Here is a 19533-nt window from a genome sequence, read left to right as displayed (position 1 = left end):
TGTTATTTTTGCAGAATAATCTTGTTTTGTGCAGTTTCCCTGTAATCGTACTGTGTCATGTTGTTGTATACTATTGTGCTAGTTATTAATAGGGGAGCCTGCTCACTTTCATTAGAACATTGCACTACATTGAGGAATATTCTAGAAATCGGGCTCTCTGCCATAGACCTGCAGCCTCTTTCATGCTGAAGTGAAAATGCAAAAAAGAGTCACAGCACCACAAGATCTTCAAGTTCAAAAAAGCTGGGTGCTTTATTCACCAATGCAGTTACAACATTTCGGTAGTTCCGTGCTGCCTTTGCCAATGTGGTAACGGGGTGTGATGAGGGCAGATGTTGTTATCCTAGGGGAAGATGGAATTAACTCCTTGTATTCGTGACGCCAGGGCATGGTTTATCCTTGATACCAACCGAAGGTATACCGCTATATCCTGGGCTAGGCACAGGGGCAATAATGACTCTAATGCCAAGTTACAGATAACGGTAGCTTTACTGAGGGAAGACAGGTGGAAAAGTCTATACAGTTCAGCCAGGGCCCACAGAGGTGACCAGTGACTCAGAGACCTTAAGGGCTTGCTGGGACTTGTGGTAGATGGGGTCAATTTAATGCAGGCCACGTTGACTTGACAAATGATGGCTGTGACTGACTTGACTGACAATACTGAGACTGTTGCTTATTTGTAGCTGCTTGTGGCTTCAGACTGGACTTGAGGCCTCCAATGACTCGGGACACTCTCTAGGACTCGACTTGACCTCAGCAAAGACTTGTAAGGAAAGATAGAGAGCGAGCACCACCCAAGGCTTATATGGGGGAGACTAGCAGGGAGCCCATAGGTCACCCCTGGGATCACCTGGTCACTGGTACCTCCTGGGTAACAATCACGTGACAAGTCACATGGTGAACAGTCTTAAAGTGACAACGCTTTCTGAACACATTACATGGTATAATACATTAGAAACATATTTACATGGGAAGACAGATACAAGGGGACCCAGGTGACACTGTAGGGAGGCTGCCTGACAAGGCAGCAAGGGTACAGGGTAACACCTCCTGTACTGGGCCACCACACCAAGTATCTTCATGATGAGGAGGCCCATCCCTGAGAGTCACTCCTAGTCAAATCTGAGGTATTACAAGAGAAATTGATGATACAGAGACAAAGACAATAGATTGTGAGGAAATGTACAGGACTACATGGCACATCTAATTCTTTAAGGGCTTCAAGGCCAGGCCTAGAGACATTGTGGCAGCCATGTCACAGAAATGCAAAGAACCCGCTCCCCCCAGCATGGTGGGCATTGCAGCTCAGATCAGTGAATATTATGAGTTGTACAACCTTCTGGATGTCAACCAAATTACACCCTTTAGTGAAGAAGCAAAGGACTAGTGTATCACTTCCAAAGGGCTAGAATGGAACATATGCTATTCTGGGGCCTCACAATTACTATTTAATTTTCCTTAGAGGGCACTCTCCTGTTCCAACCATTACTACATCTGTAATATTGCAGAAGCCCTTGTGCCAACTTAAACGTGGAAAGTTATGGCACTATTCTGCACTGCCATCCCACAGACCCTTCCCCCCGTAATGCTCCCTTTGGGCTGCTGCACATATATGCACTGTGGCCACCTTGGGTCCCTTTTTGTTAACCATACAAAAATAGCATTATAATACTATGGTGAGCTAACAGCCTAACGAGCATTGGCTGCAGGACTAAATGCAATAGGAAATGCAAATAATTATTTAAAGTGTAAAATGCTGAGAATTAAATATTGAAGAGATCTATCTTGTTCTGTATTTTCTTGACACACACTCAAGTTACACGCAGGGAAGGACTGGCTCAACAGAGACTCCTCCAAAGTGCCAAGGCTCTGACATAATAGTGGACCTTAATATTCAAGTAGAAGACCACCTCATTATAAAGGTTTGGCAATAGCTGGAGACACCCTGGTTGGGAAACACTCTCTTAGAAAAGCAAGCTTGTTTAGCTTGGACGTCTTCCAAGAAGCCACATTATAAAAAAGAATAAAAAGTTACAAGAAGCCATGTATTATGTCAGGGACTATAAGAAAAAGCTACAAATTCTAGGGAGGTTTTGATGTCTAACTGCTGAGATTAATAATATATGATACACTGACATGTGCAGTAAGTGATACATTATCAGAAACATATTTAAACTATAAATGGACTATGAGATACAAATCTTGCAGTAAATGTGCAATTTCTTCGCTTGAATTGCACTTGATTTTGCCAATTTTTAGCACATTTGGCCACCTGCCCACTCTCCGAACAAACATCTGTGGAACAGATGAAAAACTCTGGTTCAATAGAGCTAGCAGTTGGTTAGTCAGGGAATTTTTTTTATATTCCTGAATCACGTTGGACTTTTTATAGAGGAACTGATAATGATTTATCCCACAGTTTGTCGGCAGAGGCATTTGTAGGGAGGGAATAGGGGTACAGTGGTCATGGCAGTTTTTAGGGTACAGGGTTATGATTTCTGGGCCTTCTGTTCCCCTTTGGACACCAGCACATACATCAATGTATAGGTCAGTGTTTCCCAAACTTTTCAACCTTAGGGCACCCCCCACATTTTTTTTTACCCCACGGCACCCCTACCCAACAGTTTTCTACAAAAAACGAAAAAAGCAATGTAAAATGAGCATGCCACAATACCTATATATCTCTGTTAGCTATGTAGATTACAGTGCTGTTGCATCCAGTGACTCACAGGGGACGTCTTCTCTGATTGAAGACTTTTTCCTATTGTGGGGAGAAGAGCCAAGAGAGCCCAAGGACCCCATTAGCCAAAGAAAATAATTACAGGAGGAAGATAGCCTCGGGCAGCTCCAATCCTAAAAATCTACAGTTTCTACCTGGCAGTAAGCCCTATTTCTGGATACCTGTGTGGAAAGGAGAGTAGTGTCTGTAAGCTCCCAAGTCTCATAGAAGTCACATGATCCAAGCCAGCATTGTCTTAACAATATCAAGCCCACCAAAAGCTAATTTATCAGCAAGGACTACAAGTCACATAGTCCCCTGAAGCAACTGTGATCTCTTCAGCAAACTCATGTGACTTTGCACCACTGTTTGCACTGTTCCTGTATTGTTGCAAGTCAATTGAAAGTAAAAAATAGTTTTCCATAACCCTGCAGTATGGTCATCATTGTCCCCAGTGCTTAGCCCAGGAGAACTGTATAAACTTTGGAACGTGGTGGTTAACGTTACCCTGGTGTCACAAACTGTGCATGACATCCTTCAAAGCGCACACACTCTACATATATATATATACATATATATATATATATACACATATATATATATATATATATACACATATATATATATATATATATATATATATATATATATATATATATATATAGTAGTCACTTTGGAAACTCCAGCACAGGACTGCTCAGGTGTGGTGCAGTGTAACCCCCAGTGTGCCACACTGGATCCACATAGATCTTCCTCCACAAGGAAACAGCACCCAACACAAGGTCCAGGTAAAGTGCAAGCTACAGGGTCTTTATTGCATCAAGAGAAGTAATGCGACATTTCGGCTGACAAGCTTGAAAAAGGCTTGTCAGCCGAAACGTCGCATTGTTTCTCTTGATGCAATAAAGACCCTGTAGCTTGCACTTTACCTGGACCTTGTGTTGGGTGCTGTTTCCTTGTGGAGGAAGATCTATGTATATATATATATATATATATATATATATATATATGCAATTTTTTACAATGTCATATTGTGGCCAGGGCTTATGATTAACCAGACATCTAGGGTGGTGAGCTGCATATTGGTGGTAACCTCTTCTCTGGAGTAATGGAGTAACCACTATGTAGTAAATCCTCATATAAGCCACATAAAAGCCATTCATTTATACAGTGTTACTATTGGGCAAATTCCGAGTTCTAAAGAGTAGCTAATTTTGATATGTTATAGCTGATTGTTTATAGAACAACTTTCTAATAGGATTTTTTTTTAAATGCTTCCTTTTAGGAGTACTTTCATTTTGAAAATGTGGTCACTAGGGGTCTCCCTAGGAGTCCCTGGCCGCAAGCTTTTGCATTGATTTTGGACTCACGCCGGTCTGGCAGTGAGTCCAAAATCGCAGAGCGCTGGCTGAGCACGTGACTAGCGAGGACAAGCAGCGCTCCATACACTGAGGACAAGCAGGGCTCCGTACACTGAGGACAAGCGGCACTCCGTACACTGAGGACAAGCGGTGCTCCGTACACTGAGGACAAGCGGTGCTCCGTACACTGAGGACAAGCGGGGCTCTGTGCACTGGGGACAAGTGGCACTGCGTACACTGAGGACAAGCAGGGCTCTGTACACTAAGGACCAGCAGTGCTCTGTGCACTGAGGACAAGCAGGGTTCTGTACACTGAGGACAAGCAGGGCTCTGTATACTGAGGACAAGCAGGACTCTGTGCACTGAGGACAAACAGGGCTCTGTGCACTGAGGACAAGCAGGGCTCTGTACACTTAGAACAAGTGGCACTCTGTACACTGAGGACAAGCAGGGCTCTGTATACTGAGGACAAGCAGGGCTCTGTACACTGAGGACAAGCAGGGCTCTGTACACTGAGGACAAGGAGGGCTCTGCACACTGAGGACAAGCAGGGCTCTGCACACTGAGGACAAGCAGGGCTCTGTACACTGAGGACAGGCAGGGCTCTGTACACTGAGGACAAGCAGGGCTCTGTACACTGAGGACAAGCAGGGCTCTGTACACTGAGGACAAGCAGGGCTCTGTACACTGAGGACAAGCAGGGCTCTGCACACTTAGGACAAGCAGGGCTCTGTACACTGAGGACAGGCAGGGCTCTGTACACTAAGTAGAAGCAGGGCTCTGTACACTGAGGACAGGAAGGGCTCTGTACACTAAGTAGAAGCAGGGCTCTGTACACTGAGGACAAGAAGCGCTCTGTACACTGAGGACAAGCAGGGCTCTGTACACTGAGGACAAGCAGGGCTCTGTACACTGAGGACAAGCAGGGCTCTGTACACTGAGGACAAGCAGGGCTCTGTGCACTGAGGACAAGCAGGGCTCTGTGCACTGAGGACAAGCAGGGCTCTGTACACTGAGGACAAGCAGGTCTCTGTACACTGAGGACAGGCAGGGCTCTGTACACTGAGGAGAAGCAGGGCTCTGTACACTGAGGACAAGAAGCGCTCTGTACACTGAGAACAGGCAGGGCTCTGTACACTGAGGACAGGCAGGGCTCTGTACACTGAGAAGAAGCAGGGCTCTGTATACTGAGGACAAGAAGCGCTCTGTACACTGAGGACAAGCAGGGCTCTGCACACTGAGGACAAGCAGGGCTCTGTACACTGAGGACAAGCAGGGCTCTGTACACTGAGGACAAGCAGGGCTCTGTGCACTGAGGACAAGCAGGGTTCTGTACACTGAGGACAAGCAGGGCTCTGTATACTGAGGACAAGCAGGGCTCTGTGCACTGAGGACAAACAGGGCTCTGTGCACTGAGGACAAGCAGGGCTCTGTACACTGAGGACAAGCGGCACTCTGTACACTGAGGACAAGCAGGGCTCTGTATACTGAGGACAAGCAGGGCTCTGTACACTGAGGACAAGCAGGGCTCTGTACACTGAGGACAAGGAGGGCTCTGCACACTGAGGACAAGAAGCGCTCCATACACTGAGGACAAGCAGGGCTCCGTACACTGAGGACAAGCGGCACTCCGTACACTGAGGACAAGCGGTGCTCCGTACACTGAGGACAAGCGGTGCTCCGTACACTGGGGACAAGCGGGGCTCTGTGCACTGGGGACAAGTGGCACTGCGTACACTGAGGACAAGCAGGGCTCTGTACACTAAGGACCAGCAGTGCTCTGTGCACTGAGGACAAGCAGGGTTCTGTACACTGAGGACAAGCAGGGCTCTGTATACTGAGGACAAGCAGGACTCTGTGCACTGAGGACAAGCAGGGCTCTGTGCACTGAGGACAAGCAGGGCTCTGTACACTGAGGACAAGAAGCACTCTGTACACTGAGGACAAGCAGGGCTCTGTATACTGAGGACAAGCAGGGCTCTGTACACTGAGGACAAGCAGGGCTCTGTACACTGAGGACAAGGAGGGCTCTGCACACTGAGGACAAGCAGGGCTCTGCACACTGAGGACAGGCAGGGCTCTGTACACTGAGGACAGGCAGGGCTCTGTACACTGAGGACAAGCAGGGCTCTGTACACTGAGGACAAGCAGGGCTCTGTACACTGAGGGCAAGCAGGGCTCTGTACACTGAGGACAAGCAGGGCTCTGCACACTTAGGACAAGCAGGGCTCTGTACACTGAGGACAGACAGGGCTCTGTAAACTAAGTAGAAGCAGGGCTCTGTACACTGAGGACAGGAAGGGCTCTGTACACTAAGTAGAAGCAGGGCTCTGTACACTGAGGACAAGAAGCGCTCTGTACACTGAGGACAAGCAGGGCTCTGTACACTGAGGACAAGCAGGGCTCTGTACACTGAGGACAAACAGGGCTCTGTACACTGAGGACAAGCAGGGCTCTGTGCACTGAGGACAAGCAGGGCTCTGTACACTGAGGACAAGCAGGTCTCTGTACACTGAGGACAGGCAGGGCTCTGTACACTGAGGAGAAGCAGGGCTCTGTACACTGAGGACAAGAAGCGCTCTGTACACTGAGAACAGGCAGGGCTCTGTACACTGAGGACAGGCAGGGCTCTGTACACTGAGAAGAAGCAGGGCTCTGTATACTGAGGACAAGAAGCGCTCTGTACACTCAGGACAAGCAGGGCTCTGCACACTGAGGACAAGCAGGGCTCTGTACACTGAGAACAAGCAGGGTTCTGTACACTGAGGACAAGCTGGCCCTGTATACTGAGGACAAGCAGGGCTCTGTGCACTGAGGACAAACAGGGCTCTGTGCACTGAGGACAAGCAGGGCTCTGTACACTGAGGACAAGCGGCGCTCTGTACACTGAGGACAAGCAGGGCTCTGTATACTGAGGACAAGCAGGGCTCTGTACACTGAGGACAAGCAGGGCTCTGTACACTGAGGACAAGCAGGGCTCTGCATACTGAGGACAAGCAGGGCTCTGCACACTGAGGACAAGCAGGGCTCTGTACACTGAGGACAGGCAGGGCTCTGTACACTGAGGACAAGCAGGGCTCTGTACACTGAGGACAAGCAGGGCTCTGTACACTGAGGACAAGCAGGGCTCTGTACACTGAGGACAAGCAGGGCTCTGCACACTTAGGACAAGCAGGGCTCTGTACACTAAGGACAAGCAGGGCTCTGTACACTGAGGACAAGCAGGGCTCTGCACACTTAGGACAAGCAGGGCTCTGTACACTGAGGACAGGCAGGGCTCTGTACACTAAGTAGAAGCAGGGCTCTGTACACTGAGGACAGGCAGGGCTCTGTACACTAAGTAGAAGCAGGGCTCTGTACACTGAGGACAAGAAGCACTCTGTACACTGAGGACAAGCAGGGCTCTGTACACTGAGGACAAGCAGGGCCCTGTACACTGAGGACAAGCAAGGCTCTGTGCACTGAGGACAAGCAGGGCTCTGTACACTGAGGACAAGCAGGTCTCTGTACACTGAGGACAGGCAGGGCTCTGTACACTGAGGAGAAGCAGGGCTCTGTACACTGAGGACAAGAAGCGCTCTGTACACTGAGAACAGGCAGGGCTCTGTACACTGAGGAGAAGCAGGGCTCTGTATACTGAGGACAAGAAGCGCTCTGTACACTGAGGACAAGCAGGGCTCTGCACACTGAGGACAAGCAGGGCTCTGTACACTGAGGACAAGCAGGGCTCTGTACACTGAGGACAAGCAGGGCTCTGTACACTGAGGACAAGAAGGGCTCTGTACACAGAGGACAAGCGGGGCTCTGTACACTGAGGACAAGCGGGGCTCTGTGCACTGAGGACAAGCAGGGCTCTGCACACTGAGGAGAAGCAGGGCTCTGCACACTGAGGACAAGCAGGGCTCTGTACACTGAGGACAAGCAGGGCTCTGTACACTGAGGACAAGCAGGGCTCTGTACACTGAGGACAGGCAGGGCTCTGTACACTGAGGAGAAGCAGGGCTCTGTACACTGAGGACAAGAAGCGCTCTGTACACTGAGGACAAGCAGGTCTCTGTGCACTGAGATCAAGCAGGGCTCTGTACACTGAGGACAAGAAGGGCTCTGTACACTGAGGACAAGCAGGGCTCTGTGCACTGAGGACAATCAGGGCTCTGTACACTTAGGACAAGAAGGGCTCTGTACACTGAGGACAAGCAGGGCTCTGTTTACTGAGGACAAGCAGGGCTCTGTGCACTGAGGACAAGCAGGGCTCTGTACACTAAGTAGAAGCAGGGCTCTGTACACTGAGGACAAGAAGCGCTCTGTACACTGAGGACAAGCAGGGCTCTGTACACTGAGGAAAAGCAGGGCTCTGTACACTGAGGACAAGCAGGGCTCTGTACACTGAGGACAAGCAGGGCTCTGTACACTGAGGACAAGCAGGGCTCTGTGCACTGAGGACAAGCAGGGCTCTGTACACTGAGGACAAGCAGGTCTCTGTACACTGAGGACAGGCAGGGCTCTGTACACTGAGGAGAAGCAGGGCTCTGTACACTGAGGACAAGAAGCGCTCTGTACACTGAGAACAGGCAGGGCTCTGTACACTGAGGACAGGCAGGGCTCTGTACACTGAGGAGAAGCAGGGCTCTGTATACTAAGGACAAGAAGCGCTCTGTACACTGAGGACAAGCAGGGCTCTGTACACTGAGGACAAGCAGGGCTCTGTACACTGAGGACAAGCAGGGCTCTGTACACTGAGGACAGGCAGGGCTCTGTACACTGAGGAGAAGCAGGGCTCTGTACACTGAGGACAAGAAGCGCTCTGTACACTGAGGACAAGCAGGGCTCTGTGCACTGAGGACAAGAAGGGCTCTGTACACTGAGGACAAGCTGGGCTCTGTGCACTGAGGACAAGCAGGGCTCTGTGCACTGAGGACAAGCAGGGCTCTGTACACTGAGGACAAGCAGGGCTCTGTACACTGAGGACAAGCAGGGCTCTGTACACTGAGGACAGGCAGGGCTCTGTACACTGAGGAGAAGCAGGGCTCTGTACACTGAGGACAAGAAGCGCTCTGTACACTGAGGACAAGCAGGTCTCTGTGCACTGAGACCAAGCAGGGCTCTGTACACTGAGGACAAGAAGGGCTCTGTACACTGAGGACAAGCAGGGCTCTGTACACTGAGGACAAGCAGGGCTCTGTTTACTGAGGACAAGCAGGGCTCTGTGCACTGAGGACAAGCAGGGCTCTGTACACTAAGTAGAAGCAGGGCTCTGTACACTGAGGACAAGAAGCGCTCTGTACACTGAGGACAAGCAGGGCTCTGTGCACTGAGAACAAGCAGGGCTCTGTACACTGAGGACAAGAAGGGCTCTGTACACTGAGGACAAGCAGGGCTCTGTGCACTGAGGACAAGCAGGGCTCTGTGCACTGAGGACAAGCAGGGATCTGTACACTAAGTAGAAGCAGGGCTCTTAACACTGAGGACAAGCAGGGCTCTGTACACTGAGGACAAGCAGGGCTCTGTACACTGAGGACAAGCAGGGCTCTGTACACTGAGGACAAGCAGGGCTATGTACACTGAGGACAAGCAGGGCTCTGTACACTGAGGACAAGAAGCACTCTGTGCAGTGAGGACAATCGTGGGCTGTGTACACTGAGGACAAGCAGGGCTCTGCAAAGCGGGCTCACTCACACCCGTCTTCTAAAGCAAAAAAAAATGACAGTGAGTGAGAGCTAATGTTCGCATGGGCATATAAGTTTGGACATCAATGCTTCACAAATAGGGTGCTTCCAGCTGCTAGTAGTAGCTTTGCAACAGCTGGAGGCACCATGGTTGTGAAACACACAAACACACACATATATATATATATATATATATAATGTCCCAGTACAGGTATACGGTCCTGTACTACCTGTAGGCCCTGTCAGGTTGAGTCCCTCTGTGACCTGGGGGCTCCCCTGCAGGGTCTCCCCCTGTTGTCTCACTGTTGGTTTTATAAAGGTGTGTATGTCACTTTAATGTATAGACAGGATCCCTATGTCTGGATAGTATAAAGGACCTATGGGAGGTCTCAAGGACCTGTGTATAAGTTTGTCACATGTTATGTTGTCACATGATTTGGTGTCACATGTACTTCCATAGAGCACCAGTTTAACTTGTGACCCACAGCTTGACCAATGGGCTTTAGTCCAGCCCCCACTATATAAAGGGGTGGCCATTACAGTTCACTCTCTTTGAGAATATGCCTTTGCTGAGGCAGAAACCACCAGAGTTCTCAGGAAAAGTGATCAGCATCTGGAAGGCCCAAAAGCTCCAGTCTCTCCAGTAAGTCTCAAGTCTATGTCTGCATCCGCTGTCACTGAAACCAGTCAAGTCCTGCATATAGTTAAGTTAAGTCTAATTGCAAGTCAAGTTAACTACAAATATTGTTCCAGCAAGCTGTGAGATCCTCTGGGTCCTGGCTACCTCTCTGGGAAATCTAGCCATAGCTGTGAAGATAATTACACCTGTCTTCTACTCAGTAAAGCCTCCGTTGTGGACTCTTTATTCACTTCTAGCAATCGGGATAGCGGAGAATCCGGGCGTGTGGTGTTCAGGAGCCCGAAAACCACACTGGCGTCACGAACACATAGGGGTTAATAACATCAGATCCCACCACTCACACCTCCACACCCGTTGGTCCCGCCATTCACCCGGTGGTCCACCGTGTATATATATATATATATATATATATATATATATATATATATATATATAAACAATGCTCCTTTCAAGAAAACAGCACCAATCACTGGGTCCGGATTAAATGCAGGTTAAGATTCTTTATTGCATTAGAGCATGGGATGCAACGTTTCGGAGTACAAGCCTTTGTCAAGCATATATATATTAGGGATGTCCCGACAGAGTACGAGTACCGATACTTTAATTCTAGTGCTCGCCGATACCAAGTACAAGTACTTTTATATTAAAGGGAATCTGACCCCAGGGTAACCCGGTTTCTGGCGCTGCTTACCGTATGATATGTGGGTTCTTGTGTGCAATGGAGGCGGCTGCTGTAATATGAGCCAAGATCTCTCTCTTCTCTATTGGACAGAACAGGGAATTTGCATTGGCGGGGAGACCGATGTCTCCGGAGATTGCGCTGACGTTCACATGGTGAGCAGCGGTAGAAACCGGGTCACCTGCACTATAAATTCAAGTTAGTGCAGGTGACTGTGCTGTAAGATTGCCTTTAATAGTAGGTAGTATCCCCTTGTAGGTAGTATAGATAGTTGCAGACATTAGTAGCAGCCCCCCTGTAGACCTCAGCCCCAACCCTGTAGACCGCAGCCCTCCCCTTGTAGACAGCGCCCCCCTCTTGTAGACAGCACCCCCTATTGTCCCCCTTGTAGACAGCACCCCCCGTGTCCCCCTTGTAGACAACAGCCCCCCCCCCCCTTGTAGACAGTGCTCCCTCTTGTCCCCCTTACAGACAGCAGGCCCCCCTTGTAGAAAGTGGGCCCCCTCCTTGTAGACAGGGACCCACCCTTGTAGACAGTGCCCCCCTTGTCCCCATTGTAGACAGTGCCCCCCCTTGTCCCCCTTGTAGACAGCAGGCGCCCCCCCCCCCACTTTGTAGACAGCGCTCCCTCTTGTCCCCCTTGTAGACAGCAGGGTCCCCCCTTGTAGGGAGCAGGTTCCCCCCTTATAGACAGCAGCCCCCCCCTTATAGACCGCAGCCCCCCCCCCTTATAAACAGCAGCCCCCCCCTTATAGACAGCAGCCCCCCCACCCCATATAGACAGCACTCTCCTGCGGCTGTCCTCAGGTGTTGCGTAGTGTTGAGCGGCATAGGCCATATTCGAATTCGCGAATATTTGCGAATATATGGACGAATATTCGTCATATATTCGCGAATATTCGCATATTCGTTATACCCTCGTTTTATTTTCGCATATGCGAATATTCGCGTATGCGAAAATTAACATATGTGAAAATCCGCATATGCGAAAATTAGCATATGCGAAAATTAGCATGCGTTAATTTTCGCATATGCGAATTTCCGCACGTCAGTCTTACACAGTAGTATTACAGCCTTCTTTACACCACATAAGCTGGAAGCAGAGAGGAATGATCACTGTGATGTGTACTGTGAAGAAAAAAAAAAAAAAAAAAAAAACGAATATTCGTAATTACGAATATATAGCGCTATATTCGCGAAATTCGCGAATTCGCGAATATGCGATATTCGCGAATAATATTCGAATTGCGAATATTCGCGAGCAACACTAGTGTTGCGGCTCTGCTGTCCCGTTCTCTCGATCGCATCATGGCGTCCTATGGAGGAGCATGTGACATACACGTCACCCGTGTGTGTCACATGCTCCTCCATAGGATGCCATGATGCGATCGTGAGAACAGGAAAGCAGAGCAAGGCTGCACAGCAGCAGGTATCGGACATGGTATCAGGGATATTAAATGAGTCCCTGATACCATGCAAATGCCGAGTATCGGCCCCGATACCGATACTTGTATTGGTATTCGGGACAGCCCTTTTATATATATATATATATATATAGAGAGAGAGAGAGAGAGAGAGAGAGAGAGAGAGAGAGAGAGAGAGGAAGAAGGGCGGAAGTGAGCCTGGCCAGGCTTCAGATGACGCCGTGCCTGCGGGGCCACTCCCACTTCCTCCCTCGCACACAGCAGAAGGACTGAGCAGCTATAGTGAGAGGGAAAAAGCTATTTATTATAATTTTTAAGAAGAAATAAGGACAGGGATAGTGTTAGTGAGTGTCAGGGACAGATGAGGGGGGATTAGGGACAGTTTAGTTGATGACAGGTACTCTTTAATGATATGTGTTTGTCTTCAAGGCAGCTATCAATGATCTACAGCAGTGGTCTCCAAACTGTGGCCATCTAGGAGTTGTAGTCTTGCAATAGCTAGAGGACCACAGTCTGGAGACCATTGATCTATAGGAATGTCATATACTGTAAAGCCAAATTTTCAGGAGAAAATAAAATAAACTAACAATGTAAGAATTATGTTAATGGTTGACATCTACAATCACAATGACAAAAAAGACACAAAACTGTTTTCCAATGTCCTGAATGAAATTATCTTCTCTGTGTTCCAAATAACCAAAGAAACCAATGCCATGAATGCCACCATTACTACACATAGTAACATAGACACATAGTTCATAAGGTTGAAAAAAGACCAGAATCCATCAAGTTCAACCTATATCCCTAGTGAGTCCCTACTGAGTTAATCCAGAGGAAGACAAAAAAAACCTCATACTAAAGGTAAAAATTCCTTCCCGACTCCAAATATGGCATCAGAATAAATCCCTGGATCATCGTTCTGTCCCTATAATTCTAATATACATAACCAGCAATGTTCTTACTCCCATCCTCATACCACGTAGTTAAAATAGTTTGAAAATTCTGTAAATCTCAAAAAATTCCGTAAACTACTAAATTTACTATAATGCAAGTCCTGTACTATAGATACAAAATTCCCTTCCTACCTATGTCACAATACATGTTAGCAGGTGTGAGTCTATGGAATACAATTCTTTCTCGATGGGAAATGGAATAGCACAGCTGTCAGCTCCATTGACTGTGGCACTGAATTTGAGCAGAGGAGTATGGATCGATCCCTTAGTTAGCTTCTTGTGACCTTGGCCGAGTCACTTAATTCTTCAACCCAGGGAATAGGGGACGGTAAGCATTGAAAAAAGAAGATTTCATTGTTAATGGCGAGAAACTATGGCCATAAAGCAGGTTATAGAATAATGATTAGGGCTTTGGGGGTTATTTAAAGTGCATCTGTACCAATGGCAGGTTCCTTCACTGTTATTCAATCTACTGTAGAAGATGTGCTTAAAAACATTTTTCATTCATTTGTGATCACAATTGTTCTCACTAAACTGGCTCCGAAATAATTGTGGAAGAAGTGGCACAAACTTTTTTCTAAAATTTTACAGGGCAAAACAAGGTTTATGGTTTGATGGGGAGACAATTCAGTGGATGTCAGTGCTGTAAATAGGCCTAGAACAGTGTTTCCCAAGGTGCCTCCAGCTGTTGCAAAACACTGGCCAAGACACATACCCCTTTGTCTTTTGCCTGGTTCCCGAATGCTCCTTGTGAAGTGAAGAGGCAATTCACTTGCATGACCACTGTCCCATTCACTGATATGGGACTGACAGAGAATGCCAAGTCCACTGCTACTTCATTCACAAGGGGCACTCAGGACCCCCGGCTATTTCCTTATTTTCACCCTCAAAATAAACACTTGAGCATTAGCTAACATGAGAAGCCATGGACACTAAGGCTATGGTCACACGTCGGAATGTCCGCACGGCAAATCATTGTGCGGACATTCCACAAACTGCGGGCGCCAGGTGTGCGCTGGGGCCACACAGGAATGCGCCGTCTCATAGATGGCTATGTATTCCGTGCCGAGTCCACAACACGTTCCTTCTTTCTGCGGACACGGAAATCGGAATTTCCACTCCGAAAACACGATTCCACCGTGTGCACAGCGCAGCAGAATCCCGTTGAATTCAACAGTACTCTGCTGCAGTGGAATCTCAGTGCCAAATTCCAATGTTGAATTCGGCATGGAAATTCCGACGTGTGAACATGGCCTAAGTCACTTTCCTGTGTTATGTCTTAGTCTACCAAACAACCAACCCCACCCCACCAACCACCCTATCAATCAATGTCCTACAGTTCCACCCCTGGTAGATGTAATTGATCCCTCTAGATCCCTTGGTAGGTGCCGTAACATATGCCACCACATTACCAGGTCTACATATAATTGTATAGCAGTTGTCCTTTCTTACACCATTAGATATTTGAGATAAGGCTGCCATGACTTTTCGTATAGTTTCCATGTTGTACATGTGGAAAGTGAATGCCCTGCGCAGGTTCACATAACTCACAAAAGTGTCCACTGGAATCTATAGAAGCTTCTAAAACCCCTGTATTAAGCAGAAGAAAAGGTGATAAATGTTTGATTGCTGGGGGTCTGACTGCAAGAATCCCCACCGATCACATGACTAGAGGTTCCTAAATGCCCCTTGAGAAATGAAGAGAAAATGCACTTGCATGACCCTCCCTCTATTCACCGGTATAGGACTGATGGTGAATGCCAAATCTACTGCCACTTAATTCACAAGGGGCACTTGGAAATCTCTATTCTTGTGATCGTGGGGGTCTATGTAGTCAGACCCCAGCGATCACACATTTGTTACCTATCCTGTAGATAGGTGATAATTGATTTTAATGGAAACATTCCTTTAATATTTATAGGCTATAAACTACTTGCTTGCCATAAGAAGGAAGTACTGTATATAATATGGAGTTAATAAGCTTATTGCTATTTCCATCATAGGAGCAGATTAACAAAAATGACAGCTGCATGTGGTGCTATTGTGTCTGGCTATGATCTACGATGGAGGCCTAAAAAATCTAACATAGTAGATAGTCCTTACATAGTACTATACATCTATTATCCGGGCACCTTTTAGGTTTCCCTATTAAAGAATATCTCTCATTAACTTGATAAATGTCATAATCCTCCCAGTTCACTGCCCCCATCATGATAAACCACCCCCTGCCTTTATTTCTATTATTTTTTAGTTTTCTACTGTTACGCCGAGCGCTCCGGGTTCCCGCTCCTCCCCGGAGCGCTCGCTTCACCTCCTCCGCTGCAGCGCCCCGGTCACGTCCTCTGACCCGGGGCGCTGCGATCCTGCTGCTAGCCGGGATGCGATTCGCGATGCGGGTAGCGCCCGCTCGCGATGCGCACCCCGGCTCTCCTACCTGACTCGCTCCCCGTCTGTTCTGTCCCGGCGCGCGCGGCCCCGCTCCCTAGGGCGCGCGCGCGCCGGGTCTCTGCGATTTAAAGGGCCACTGCGCCGCTGATTGGCGCAGTGGTTCCAATTAGAGTTATCACCTGTGCACTCCCTATATTACCTCACTTCCCTTGCACTCCCTTGCCGGATCTTGTTGCCTTAGTGCCAGTGAAAGCGTTCCTTGTGTGTCCCTTGCCAGTGTTTCCAGACCTTCTGCCGTTGCCCCTGACTACGATCCTTGCTGCCTGCCCCGACCTTCTGCTACGTCCGACCTTGCTTCTGCCTACTCCCTTGTACCGCGCCTATCTTCAGCAGCCAGAGAGGTGAGCCGTTGCTAGTGGATACGACCTGGTCACTACCGCCGCAGCAAGACCATCCCGCTTTGCGGCGGGCTCTGGTGAAAACCAGTAGTGGCTTAGAACCGGTCCACTAGCACGGTCCACGCCAATCCCTCTCTGGCACAGAGGGTCCACTACCTGCCAGCCGGCATCGTGACAGTAGATCCGGCCATGGATCCCGCTGAAGTTCCTCTGCCAGTTGTCGCTGACCTCACCACGGTGGTCGCCCAGCAGTCACAACAGATTGCGCAACAAGGCCAACAGCTGTCTCAACTGACCGTTATGCTACAACAGTTGCTACCACAGCTTCAGCAGTCATCTCCTCCGCCAGCTCCTGCACCTCCTCCGCAGCGAGTGGCCGCTCCTGGGATACGCTTATCCTTGCCGGATAAGTTTGATGGGGACTCTAAGTTTTGCCGTGGCTTCCTTTCCCAATGTTCCCTGCATCTGGAGATGATGTCGGACCTGTTTCCCACTGAAAGGTCTAAGGTGGCTTTCGTAGTCAGTCTTCTGTCCGGAAAAGCCCTGTCATGGGCCACACCGCTCTGGGACCGCAATGACCCCGTCACTGCCTCAGTACACTCCTTCTTCTCGGAAATCCGAAGTGTCTTTGAGGAACCTGCCCGAGCCTCTTCTGCTGAGACTGCCCTGTTGAACCTGGTCCAGGGTAATTCTTCCGTTGGCGAGTATGCCGTACAATTCCGTACACTTGCTTCTGAATTGTCCTGGAATAATGAGGCCCTCTGCGCGACCTTCAAAAAAGGCCTATCCAGCAACATTAAAGATGTTCTGGCCGCACGAGAAATTCCTGCTAATCTACATGAACTTATTCACCTAGCCACTCGCATTGACATGCGTTTTTCTGAAAGGCGTCAGGAACTCCGCCAAGATATGGACTCTGTTCGCACGAGGCGTTTCGTCTCCTCGGCTCCTCTCTCCTCTGGTCCCCTGCAATCTGTTCCTGTGCCTCCCGCCGTGGAGGCTATGCAGGTCGACCGGTCTCGCCTGACACCTCAAGAGAGGACACGACGCCGTATGGAGAACCTCTGCCTGTACTGTGCTAGTACCGAACACTTCCTGAGGGATTGTCCTATCCGTCCTCCCCGCCTGGAAAGACGTACGCTGACTCCGCACAAAGGTGAGACAGTCCTTGATGTCTACTCTGCTTCTCCACGTCTTACTGTGCCTGTGCGGATGTCTGCTTCTGCCTTCTCCTTCGCTACAGTGGCCTTCTTGGACTCTGGTTCTGCAGGAAATTTTATTTTGGCCTCTCTCGTCAACAGGTTCAACATCCCAGTGACCAGTCTCGCCAGACCCCTCTACATCAATTGTGTAAATAATGAAAGATTGGACTGTACCATACGTTTCCGCACGGAGCCCCTTCTTATGAGCATCGGATCTCATCATGAGAGGATTGAACTTTTGGTCCTCCCCAATTGCACCTCGGAGATTCTCCTTGGACTTCCCTGGCTTCAACTTCATTCCCCAACCCTGGATTGGTCCACTGGGGAGATCAAGAGTTGGGGGTCCTCTTGTTCCAAGAACTGTCTAAAACCGGTTCCCAGTAACCCTTGCCGTAACTCTGTGGTTCCTCCAGTAACCGGTCTCCCCAAGGCCTATATGGACTTCGCGGATGTTTTCTGCAAAAAACAAGCTGAGACTCTACCTCCTCACAGGCCTTATGATTGCCCTATCGACCTCCTCCCGGGTACTACTCCACCCCGGGGCAGAATTTATCCTCTCTCTGCCCCAGAGACTCTTGCCATGTCCGAATACGTCCAGGAGAATCTAAAAAGGGGCTTTATCCGTAAATCCTCCTCTCCTGCCGGAGCCGGATTTTTCTTTGTCTCCAAAAAAGATGGCTCCCTACGTCCCTGCATTGACTACCGCGGTCTTAATAAAATCACGGTTAAGAACCGCTACCCCTTACCCCTCATCTCTGAACTCTTTGATCGCCTCCAAGGTGCCCACATCTTCACTAAATTGGACTTAAGAGGCGCCTATAACCTCATCCGCATCAGAGAGGGGGACGAGTGGAAAACGGCATTTAACACCAGAGATGGACACTTTGAGTATCTGGTCATGCCCTTTGGACTGTGCAATGCCCCTGCCGTCTTCCAAGACTTTGTCAATGAAATTTTTCGTGATCTATTATACTCCTGTGTTGTGGTATATCTGGACGATATCCTAATTTTTTCTGCCAATCTAGAGGAACACCGCCGGCATGTCCGTATGGTTCTTCAGAGACTTCGTGACAACCAACTCTATGCCAAAATTGAGAAATGTCTGTTTGAATGCCAATCTCTTCCTTTTCTAGGATATTTGGTCTCTGGCCAGGGACTACAGATGGATCCAGACAAACTCTCTGCCGTCTTAAATTGGCCACGCCCCTCCGGACTCCGTGCTATCCAACGCTTTTTGGGGTTCGCCAATTATTACAGGCAATTTATTCCACATTTTTCTACCATTGTGGCTCCTATCGTGGCTTTAACCAAGAAAAATGCTGATCCCAAGTCCTGGCCTCCTCAAGCAGAAGACTCCTTTAAACAACTCAAGTCTGCCTTTTCTTCGGCTCCCGTGCTCTCCAGACCTGACCCTTCCAAACCCTTCCTATTGGAGGTTGATGCCTCCTCAGTAGGAGCTGGAGCTGTTCTTCTACAAAAAAATCCTTCCGGGCATGCTGTCACTTGTGGTTTTTTCTCTAGGACCTTCTCTCCAGCGGAGAGGAACTACTCCATCGGGGATCGAGAACTTCTAGCCATTAAATTAGCACTTGAGGAATGGAGGCATCTGCTGGAGGGATCAAGATTTCCTGTTATTATCTACACCGACCACAAGAACCTCTCCTACCTCCAGTCGGCCCAACGGCTGAATCCTCGCCAGGCCCGGTGGTCTCTGTTCTTTGCCCGATTTAATTTTGAGATTCACTTTCGTCCTGCCGATAAGAACATTAGAGCCGATGCTCTCTCTCGTTCCTCGGATGCCTCAGAAGTTGATCTCCCTCCGCAACACATCATTCCACCTGACTGCCTGATCTCCACTTCTCCTGCCTCCATCAGACAGACTCCTCCAGGAAAGACCTTTGTTTCTCCACGCCAACGCCTCGGAATCCTCAAATGGGGTCACTCCTCCCATCTCGCAGGTCATGCGGGCATCAAGAAATCTGTGCAACTCATCTCCCGCTTCTATTGGTGGCCAACTCTGGAGACGGATGTTGGGGACTTTGTGCGAGCCTGCACTATCTGTGCCCGGGATAAGACTCCTCGCCAGAAGCCCGCTGGTTTTCT

At 48.9% G+C, this 19533-nt stretch overlaps 1 protein-coding gene across 11 annotated transcripts in view; it reads right to left on the bottom strand.

Annotated features, from left to right (window-relative positions):
- MYO3B (myosin IIIB) overlaps nt 1-19533 on the bottom strand; it is a 523821-nt gene that overhangs the window by 278175 nt on the left and 226113 nt on the right. The gene's annotated exons all lie outside the window — the stretch shown is intronic.

Source organism: Hyla sarda, chromosome 8 (genome assembly GCF_029499605.1).
Source record: "Hyla sarda isolate aHylSar1 chromosome 8, aHylSar1.hap1, whole genome shotgun sequence".
Classification (NCBI taxonomy): domain Eukaryota; kingdom Metazoa; phylum Chordata; class Amphibia; order Anura; family Hylidae; genus Hyla; species Hyla sarda.
Note: the sequence above shows the minus strand (reverse complement) of the source record. Positions and strands in the feature narration are given on the sequence as shown.